This window comes from Pygoscelis adeliae, unplaced genomic scaffold (assembly GCF_000699105.1).
Source record: "Pygoscelis adeliae isolate BGI_AS28 unplaced genomic scaffold, ASM69910v1 Scaffold130, whole genome shotgun sequence".
In the NCBI taxonomy this organism is placed as follows: Eukaryota; Metazoa; Chordata; class Aves; order Sphenisciformes; family Spheniscidae; genus Pygoscelis; species Pygoscelis adeliae.
In genome coordinates this window covers 801,874-812,357 of record NW_008824031.1, presented here as the reverse complement: position 1 = coordinate 812,357, position 10,484 = coordinate 801,874, and the positions used below count along the sequence as shown (strand labels likewise).

At 46.1% G+C, this 10,484-nt stretch overlaps 1 protein-coding gene across 1 annotated transcript in view; it reads left to right on the top strand.

Moving 5' to 3' along the window:
• The window catches only part of CEP170B (centrosomal protein 170B), a 59,207-nt gene that overhangs the window by 1,336 nt on the left and 47,387 nt on the right, over nt 1–10,484 (top strand). The window lies entirely within an intron of this gene.

The following is a 10,484-nucleotide window of genomic DNA, read 5'->3' as shown; positions in this document are numbered from 1 at the left end:
CCAACCTGACCTGGAATGTTTCCAGGGATGGGGCATCCACCACCTCTCTGGGCAACCTGGGCCAGTGCTTCACCACCCTCAGTGTAAAAGATGTCTTCCTTAGATCTAGCCTAAATCTCCCCCCCTTTAGTTTAAAGCCATTCCCCCTTGTCCTGTCGCAACAGGCCCTGCTAAAATGTTAGTGTCCACAGAAGGAGGGCTTGCGGTGTTTGTACTGCTCTGCTAGCTGGCAGTGAATGGCATGGCTGTGCTGCAGTGGTAGAGTCTGAAGCATACTTCTGTTTGACAGCAGATCATTTGTTTGGGTTTTCCTGTGAATCACACTATCTTTTATCTCATGTTTCTACGTGTCTGACTGGCAAGGCGTGTAAAGGTGAGACATTAAAAATGTGTTCTCTTGTGACCTGAAGGGGGAAAACATACACAGTGGCCTTGGTTTCCAAAAACGTCCTGAGTTTTAGGGTGCCCATCGTAATACCTTTTGAAGGTACTTGAGGTTTTTTTTTTTTTTACTGTCAAGGTTCAGCACTCTGAGAATAACAGGTCTCAAGTTGTGCACCCTAAAATAAAAGTGCTCAAATATCAGCCGTGCTTAAAATGCATTGTTTGTTTCTCTGTTTTTTTATGGGGTTAACTGGACAGTGTGGATTGTGAGCCACTCCATACCACAGGGTATTTCATGCTTCTTTGTAAGTCTGAGTTGGCTTGTCAGTGTTGCGTGTGGACTACCAACCTTGTGATGCTCTACATTTGCCATGCTCTCTTCTAGAAGGTAAATGATTTGGGATTACTGGAGGAGCCAGCAGTATCTGTGAGAGTGAAACGGTTGTATTTGGGGGCTTATAGGTGGTGGTGGTGGTGTTAAAGGAGGTTTTCGTTATTTCACCAGAATGAAGGCTCTGGGTTGCCTGTAAAAGCCAGCTGCTTATGTTCATGGGGTGAGTTACATGTGACCCTTTATAAACATATTAGTTTACTGTCTCCAGTAATAAAGCTTTTTCTAGGATCACATGTAAGGTCTTGTTTTGAACAGCAGAGCACATTAGTTTCCTAGCCATTTGCCTATAAAGATGGTTTCCAGAGCTACCTTGGGCTCCGAATAAGATGATTGTCATTAAGACTCAGTGCAGAAGAGAGACTGTGAACAGAGACTTGATATTCAAGCAAAGTTGTGTGTGAGCAGATGGAGGATGAGATCTAAAAATAGACTTTTTTCCTACTGTGACTGTCCATGTCACAAAATCGTTGTGCAGACTGCCACAGTCATTTGTCTTGGGGAAAACTTAAGAAGCAGGGCAATTATCAGAGCAGATGGACAGAGCTCTTATGATAGTGTTTGCACCTGTAGTATTTCTGTGGTCCTGACCCTGAAACTGTACATTCACTGCACAGTTATTTTGCTTATATATTTCAAGATATTGGCATTTAATCCCTTAAAGTGCACAACTGGGAGCAGACTGGCAGTGTCTGGAGAACGGACTGGAGGACCTGGTCGGTGTTTTTTTGTCTCTAAGACTGTTACTGCTTAGTGATTTCATCATGATACGGTTTGTGGTTCCCTGTTGAGACCATGTGTATTAGACGGTGCGCAAATATACAACACAAGAAATAACCCTTGTTCTGGAGACCTTGCAGTCTTGCCTTTCTCGTTTTACTGTTTTAGGAGTGTCTTGTCTTTTGATATTTTCTTGGAACATGTTGTCTCAAGTTATCAGATCCCTAAACAGCAAAAAATGATGGCTTTGTTACCAAACAATCAAGCTTTAGTTTCGCCTGTGTTTACTTATTTCATATAGGTACTAGATTTGTTTTCTGGTTAACAAAGAGGTGAAGAAAACCAGTCTTTAAGCTTAAAATTAAGTAGGTTTGATAGTGTGGAAACATAATCTACCTTGAAATCTTCTGTACCTACTAAGAGGATTAGAAATATTTTAAATGTTTTTGCAGCACTGTAAAGCTGCTAGTACAAGTAAATGCGAGATTTACATTGGGTTTGAATGTTAATGCATGGGCTAAAATGCCATGTAGTGTAGCTTGGCATGCACGCTGTTGTTACGCAGAGTCAGGGGGCTCAGTTGTGCCCTTTTTCTGAAGAACAGTGCTTGATTTCTTCAACAGTCTCACTGGCTCCCTTCAGGTAACAGTCAACAAACAGCAGGAGTGTGGAAATGTAGACTTTCACTAACTTGCACTAGCATGTTTTTTTCTGTGAAGCTTGGTGGTGGTAGGAAGTAATTCTCTGAAAAGGTTTACTTTTTTTAACCAAAAATAAGAGGATTTTTGGACCATCTTGAACAAAGTAATTCTCCTCCCCCCCCCCAACATTCGTTTTGGGAAATACAGTTGCCATTTTTATCAGCTTTGATCATTTGCTTAATGTGACTGGTATTTACTCAGGGGACAAACATTTTGCAAACTTAAAATTTTCACTTAACCATTAAAACCTTCCCCTCTGCCGTAAACAAAGCCTCTCTTGCATTTTTGCTGAATGTAAATATTTAATGGAAGGGAAAGCAGGGTCATGATTTCCCTGTTTTTGTTTGAGAGAGAGATGTTTATTGGAAAATTTGGGAAAGCAAAATGTTTAACCAGTGCTCCCTTGAGTATTTCCCTCTCTTTAGAGCAATGGTTTGGGCATGCTATTGTCCTACGTGGGCTGAGGTTGTACATGTGAGTGTGAGTTACAGCAAGAGTAGGTGCAGATGGCATGATGCTTTCTGTTTTATGCCTTTGTCCTTTGTGCCTTTTAAGACAGTATGACACTTCCTATCAGGAGACGCTGTTTTCAATTGCTTGTAAGTCTGCTAAACTTCGTAACTGTTTGGGCTAAGAGTTTATTTTCCAGGCATCTGTTTTAGGCAGTGTGTTCTGGACGTGATCAGCTCCCTTCTTCGGTCTTCGCCATGAGCAACCCTGAGAAAAATGCTGTTTTCTTCATGTAAACTATTTAAAAGTATGTTTAACCTGTTCTTTGAAGTTCTGGCATTGTAGAGCTGGGGGGTGACACTTTTCAAGAGTAAATGCCTAGGTCAGAGGTGATTTTTTTTTTTTAACCTCCCCCTCCCCCCCAATAATCTAAATGTGTTTGACCAAGTTCCAAACCTTTGGAAAAAAGTTGGAGTTTGCATGTGATCAGCATGCAACTTGATGCTATTGTCTTAAGTCATGTTTCATCTGGGAGTGAGGTTGGTGAGGAGGTGGATTGGAGAATAGAACTGTCACAAGCTGGACAAAGAGGAACTAAGTGCAGGGACGCACAAAGCTGGGGTTTAGATGTAAGAGCAACTGGGCTAGATTAGATCAGGGTGCATCTAGCCTGGTATTCTGAGTCAGACAGTGGTCAAAGCAGCTGTTGAGGAAAGTGCGAGGACAAGCCAAGAGTATAATGATACTTCCGGAGTACTTGCTCACCCTATTGACCTCTGTTTCAGGAAGCCAGAGGCCAGATCTTTGCATTTAGTCGTTGGATTTCTACTCTATAAAGCCTCACCAGGAGATTAAGATTTGGCTGAGTGGGGAGGCACGACGAGGAGTCTGTCATGTGTGCAGAGTGAGAGGAGGAGCAGCAGGGTGGTGCATATAGGTCAGAAGCTGTTCAGTGTGGGGAAAGCGGGCATTACAGGACATGACTGCTGAGCAGCATCTCCCTTAGGCCTGAGATGGGCTCAAAACTCACTTTTATTCTGGTGTCAGCAGATAGCTGTGAAAGCTAGTAGCCAAGCGTCTGTCACTGGTCTGTATGGGGCATTGCATGCTGCTTATGGTATCAATTAGTCAGTTCAAGTGCTAGGGGTTTGTGAGCTGAACATACAAGTTCATTCTGCTGGTGAATCGGATAAATGGTTACTTGATACTGCTTGAACAGGCATTTCCCTCTTTTTAGCTTGCTTTGGTAAAAAGCTAGGGAATTACAAGTGTTCTAGGCACTGAAGGAACACTCTTATGGCTGCTAAGTCAAGTGTTTAGAACTGCGGAGCAGTTATGACATACCAATGTGAAGATTGCCTGTGTAATCCTGCTTCTGCTCTTGTGTACGTAGGCATGAAGATGCAATCTGTTATTGTGTTGTTACCGGATATTTTTTCCCCACAGGATCTGTTCGTGTTTGGTACGCAGGGTGCATGGCGCACTCCACAAATAATACAGTGCGATGGTGAACTCTGTGTGTATGTGACATCTGGTCAAATTAAGGTTTCATTGACCTGACGTATCCTACCTTCCCCAGGCTGTACTTGATAATATGATGTCTCTCCTATGTAGTTTAGTAAGTGTATATGTAAACAGGTGCGAATAGGTGTGGTGTAGTTTGTCTACAGCATTATGCTGGGAGGAAGCAGATGGTGTGAGCTTGGTAGATTATCTTTTTCCTGGTACTTCTAGGTGAATTCACTGCGGTGCAGAAGTCATATCCCTCCATCACTCAGGTATTTCCTGCATTGGGAGCTCCCAGTAGAAGCCATGGGGAATCTCTGCTGCCTTTTGTCCCGACCTCCTTCCCCATGGAAGCGTGGGGCTGGAGTGGGAAGCTGTAGTTGGGACAGGGTGGTGCCCCACTCGTGCTGTTTTGTTGCAGTTACCCAGAGGGTGTAAACCAGCACTTAAGTTAGTCCCTGGGCATTGGGAATTGCAGTGATCTCGAGACAGTCATTCATTAGGTGTCACAAGGGAAGCAGGTGTCTTACAGGCAGAAGGGAAAGGATCTAGCCTTGGGAAGGCTCTGCTTTTTGACAGGTAGTGTTTCCAGGTGCCTGGGCAGCAGCTGTGGGAGGAAGGATGCACATCCCGTATTTCCAGGCCCAGAGTTGTTTTTTTGGCTCTTGCCTCTCCCATTGTTATCTGTTGATGTGCAGTTGATGGGAGGATTACGATGTCTGATGAAATGTGGGTTGAGGAGGCTGGAAGCATGGCAGGACTGGCAAACCTGGGAGGGGAGTTCATTGCTGGAGGCAGGGGAGATGGTGGCACTGCGGGCAGGTGGTTATTAGGGGTGAGAGGGCTGCATGCGCCTGGCAAGGTGCTGGAAGCCTGGCCTGTGGAGGGAGGGTTTGTCCCTTTCCAGAGCGGGCAGGGAAAAAGGGGACCCCCTTCCATGTCTGAGATCCTGATCCAGGCACTAGCACGCAGCTCGGCTGCGCTATAGAAATTCAGGCTTCTGCCCCACCTAAGATGATGCTTTTCCATGCCTCCTGGGTGGCCATGTAAAACGAAGGGAAACCCAGTGCATCTGTGGGCAGCATGTTCCCTGCCTGCAGTCAGGATCTGACCCTGGGTCACTTGAACCAGAGCTCCACTTTGGGAAAGGTGAAAGAAACCCATTTTACCCCAAAATATCAGGCTAAGTTGTTATGGGAACTATGCCGGCCTCCAAATCCCTTTGCCAAGCTGTGGGGATTACAGTTTCATTTTCCTGGGGGATTTCTCTATTTTCTTCAGTGCCTTATTTTTTGCATGAATACTCAGGCCCTGGTCCTGCCACAGATCCACTAAACCCATGATCTTGACTGCAGCAAAGCTCAAGGCAGGAGCCTCTGCAGCTTGGGAGCTGTAATGTGAGTCTAGCTGCCGGATGAGGTGGCTACACCTGCTGAAGAGACATTTGTCTGCTTAGGCAGAGTCATTTAGAAACCGGCAGCACACGCCCCTGGGAGCGATCAGGCTGCCTCTTGTGGGGGTGTCTCACTTGCAACCAGCCTGGGGCAGGATGGAACATACACTAATACCCTGGAAAAGTACTGAAATGGCCAATATACACAACTCTGTGAAATGCATCGTGGTGAAAGAGGGAGACCCAGTGTTCATATCTGTCATTAAAAGTTATCTGGGGTTTTACTTTTGAAGAGCAAAAGTCTTATTTCAGGCCAGAATGCAAGCGATTTTTGTGGCTGGTGTTTTGGTTTTTTTTTTTGTTTTTTTTTTAAATGTTGGCTTTGCCTGTCTCCCTTTTAAAGTGGGACACTGGAAGAGGTTTGTATTTCCTTACTGGGACACTTGTGCAGAGCACAGTACTGGCAGAAATGTAACCTGTTCACTATGGAAAGTATTTGAGCAAATGTTTATTGCGTGCTGCCACCAGAATGCTGCAGTTATCTTGTGCCAGACGTGCACAACAGACTGCAGTGAGGAATAGGGAAACTGCTCTTGTTTGTTTATTTTATCTCCAATACCACGATGCCTCACGGCACCGGCAGGGCTGAGGTCCAAATCTCAACCCTGAGCAGTAGGTTTTTGCCCATGATAATTCTCCTGGGGAAAAAACAGCATCTGTATCTACGTAGACAGCTGAGCTGCGTCTGCTCCCTGGCCCTGTGGGGAAACACAGGCTGTCTGGCTGTATTTCTCCCTCTGCCTTCCTAAGCAGGTCTTGTTTCCTTCTGGGTTTTGCTTGGCGTCTCTGCAGCTCGTGGTTTCATCCCGAGTGCCCTGTTCTATGTGTCAGACCCTTCACCAAACACAAAGCTGTAGAGTGTCTGCAGCACATGTAGCCAGCCTGATGCGTACCTCTGTGGAGACTCCTGCGTGCTTCTGAAGCTGCTTTTGCTGCTCCCATGCTAAGCAGGGGCTTTTGCTGATTTGATGTGTGCGGTTTTGAGAATCACAAGCGAGCTGCCTGGTTGCGTGTCTGGTTGGAGACTGATGATCCAAGACGGTGGTGGTACGGGACTGGCAGACCCAGAGGTGCCATTCCTATCTGTGATTTGGACTATCTGTTTAATATGATCTTGGTAGAAAGAAGAGCTATAAAATACCTCTGTCTTCAGATATATGCTGCTGTGCATTTTGTCTACTAGGTATTTAAAACATGATGCATTGTAGATAGTATGATGGGGAAGCAGGACAGCCTTATATTAGGAGGTGATTTGAATGTCTTGAAATGCAAGCCCTGGATGAGCTTAGTGTAGTAACAAATCAGTTTCCACGTTTTCCCTTCGGAGAAGTGTAAATGTTGTTAATCAGAAAAGCACACATTGTGTTTTCCTGAGAGTTGTTTTCATTTGATAACAGGTCCAGTTATGATGAGAACGTACAACAGGTCATTTAAAAAAGGGTTTATTTTATTTTTATTTTTTCATTTTATGTTTATTTTTTAATGTCCAGGACACAGTGAAAACGCTGTGTTCTTCCTTCCTTCCCAGCCTCTCGGAGTGTAGCCTTATTTCTTGCCTGCAGATCACTAGTGCTTAGGAGGACACCTCCCTTCCCTGCCTTCTTTTCCCCTTCTTGATCTCATCTGAAGTGCTCCAGCTCCGGTTTTGTTGTTCAGATCCAAGCAGAATCTCAGTGATCCTTGCCGTAGCTGAGGAGTGCTGCTCACCCCATTGCAAGTGCTGTTCCGGTGAAACAGGTTAATTGCGAGGGTGTACCAGTTATTTTCTGCTTTTGACATCTGGGTTTAGGCACTTCAGGTTTTTTTTAACATTTTATTGGAAATTCTTTTTTTTTTTTCCCACTTGGACCCCTGTGTCCCCTCCCGACAGATGGATCAGTCTTGCCTTTTGTTGTGGAGGTTGTGATTGATCATAAGCAAGGCTCAGTATTTGGTGCAAGTGTGCATTTAAGCTAGAGAGTCCTCTTATATTTGTGATTCAACCACTTAATTGCGGCTTTTCAATTTATAGATGCCTAAAATCTTTCCAGCGGAGTTGCAGACCATTGGGAGCTCTGCACCTGTGGGCTGCTCTGTAACATGTGTCAACTCAGGCTTTCTTAAATCACTTTCTAATGCAGGACCCATTCAATCACAGAAACCACTGGGCTGAAGTGACTTCTGCAGGACTGTTCTCGGGCTCTCGGCTGTTACCAGTCGGGAAGCTGGTTAGTCTTTTCTTTGAAAGTGGGATTGAGGCAGTCCACTCCTCTGTGAGAACAAAAGCACGATCAGCCGCTGGGTTGCTGCTGTCACTGCACACAAGAGCAGTTTATGTTAAATGTGACTGATGTTGAAATAAACCATGCCTCGGCTCTCAAGTAAGAGTTACCTTTGGCAAGTCTGCATCAAAATAAATAAGGTGTGATTTTAGTTATTTTGAGTTTCCTTGGAGACAGGCCCTCAGGAACTCCTGCTGCCAGTTCCTGTGATGTTTGCTGGCTTGACATAAACAAAACTAAGAAAATGCCTCTCTTCTCCACAAAAGCATGAAATTTCACAGAAGTGCGATCTGTGTTACATTTTGCTGTGTTCCTGGTGTGCTCTTTAAGGAGATGCTGAGAGGTAGTATCAAAACTGTGGGTCAGATTTTGCATATTGTTTTGACTCCTTTTGCAAAGGGCCATCTTGAACACAGCTGAAACTTCCTTGGAAGATGGGAGTTTTTGGCATAAATTGGTTCCTTTGGTTACCTCTTCCTGCTTTTATGTAGGGGAATATCCTGCTGCTGGAATACATCTCTGCTCCCCTGTGATGACCCTCGTCTGGTTTGGGACCCCTGAGTGGCTGTAGTCAGCTGTTGTGAAATACAGCAGCCCAAAGGCTGTGCTGATTTACATCAGGGTCAGATCCAGGGCAAACTGAATTTTTGGGAGACAGCTGGTTCCCAGAAATAAACCCTTTTTTAAATGACCTGTGACTTGGTACCAGATAAAATCTACCCTAATTTTTTGTCTGGATCAGCTTTTTGGGATGGAAGCCTTTCTGCCCTTCAAAGGGGGCTAGAGGGATTGTTCTGCCTTTAAATTCTGTTGATCTAAATGAGTGTCTGAGACATGCTGTAAGAAGCTAAAACAAACACTGCTGCACCAGTTAATCAATGTCCCCTCACATCCTTTGGGAACAGTGATGTCCACAATTTTGGGTAGCAGAGGGACCAAGGAAGACCGTGCATCTGTGCTGTACAGGCAGGACCCCTGTGTGTGGTTGTCTTTGAGTCCAGCAGGATAAAAGGTAGTTCTATGAATGCCCATGGATGGGGCTATGAATGCCCATGGATGGGGCTATGAATGCCCATGGATGGGGAAAGGGGATTTCTACCCATGCTGTGAGCGGAGACAGTCTTCCCCCTCTGCTTTGTAGGTAAGGTGCGGTGAGCCCTCTCGGAGCCCCAGCCCAGGTGCAATGCCCACACAGCCTGATTGTTGTGAGGATGGACCCTGGGCAGGCAGGGCGGTGGAAGGAGACCCTCTTGCATCCTCCCAAAGGGTGTGAGGGACCATGTGGCAGGTCAGGTACAACCCCAGCTTGTGTAGCACTAGCTGCTGCAATACGCGAGGCTGCAGCTGGAGACGTTCCCGTCGTCAGGGCCATGTGCTGAGGTGAAGGTCCTGGGCAGCATCCCTCAACCATCCTTACCTGGACCATCCTTACCTTACACTGCACATGCCTGCCACAGCCACTTGGGTGATTGCAAATTGGACTGAGGGGCTGCATGTAATGTGAATAGTAACAGAGAGAAGCAGCAGCTTTGTACTGCAGACGCTTAAGACCTGCCCTACCTTGAGGTCAGGGTCAGCCACCAAGCGTGGGGATTGCATGGGGGCGAGAGGTTTGCGTGTGCCCCTCCTGGGAGGGTGTTGCTGTGTGTCGTTTCCTGCGTTTAGGGCTCAGGGTAGCAGGAGATTAGGAGTGGGGTGTCCCTGACCGCATTGTGTCTGCCTGTCCCACCAGTTGTTGTTTGTTTCTTTGGGGAGCGATTGCTGTCTGAGCAGCACCAGTTGGGCAGCAAAGCATTGAGTGCTGCCTCATTTTTCAGCTGGGACTCATGTGAGCTGACACCTTGAATTTCATTCAGCAGCGTATGGATAACTGTATTAGTGAGGCAGCTGGAGGCTTGGGGTCACCTGCCCCTCTCCTCACTGCCTCTGCTTGCGATGGCATGTCATGAACGGTGTGAGGGACATTGCAAGGTGGAAGGGCAGTATTCTGGCCAAGTATGTGCTTGCTCCATATTGGTACTTCAGGGTTATTCTGGAGGACAGGTCTCCTGGGCTGACATATGCTCTGCAGGGGGAGGAGGTGCCACTTATCAGCTGTTGGGATATTACCAATGTGCTTGACATTGGCAGGGGCAGAAGAAATTCCTGCAAATGGTGGCAATTTGTCCAGAAAAAGCCTTTGTGTTTTCACCAAGGAATTCCCCTGAAACAATCTTTGCCTCTGCATGCTTGCAAGGAAGCAGATAATGGTTTGCTGAGAGCAGTGCTGTGGAAACCAGCATGTTTATACTTGGGAAAAGGGAAGGACTTTACACCAAGAACTTGTTGGTTGATGCCCAGGAAGAGGAGGATTAGCTGACTTAGAGCCTGGCTCGTCTCCCTGCTCTGGTAGCACGCCCTACCCTCCCCTGGCCTGAGATACCAGGGAGGTCTCAGTGTCGCGTGCGTGTGCTGATGGAGTGACCGGTTACAGTGACCAGTTGAGGTCAACTGCAGCAAGAATTCAAGTTATGAGAGACAGTAGGTCTAAATACAGACTGTCTGGTGTCTTTATAGCTGTAACACTTATGCCATATTTCAATAATTATTCAGAGATTTCTTTCTATTATTTCTTCCTC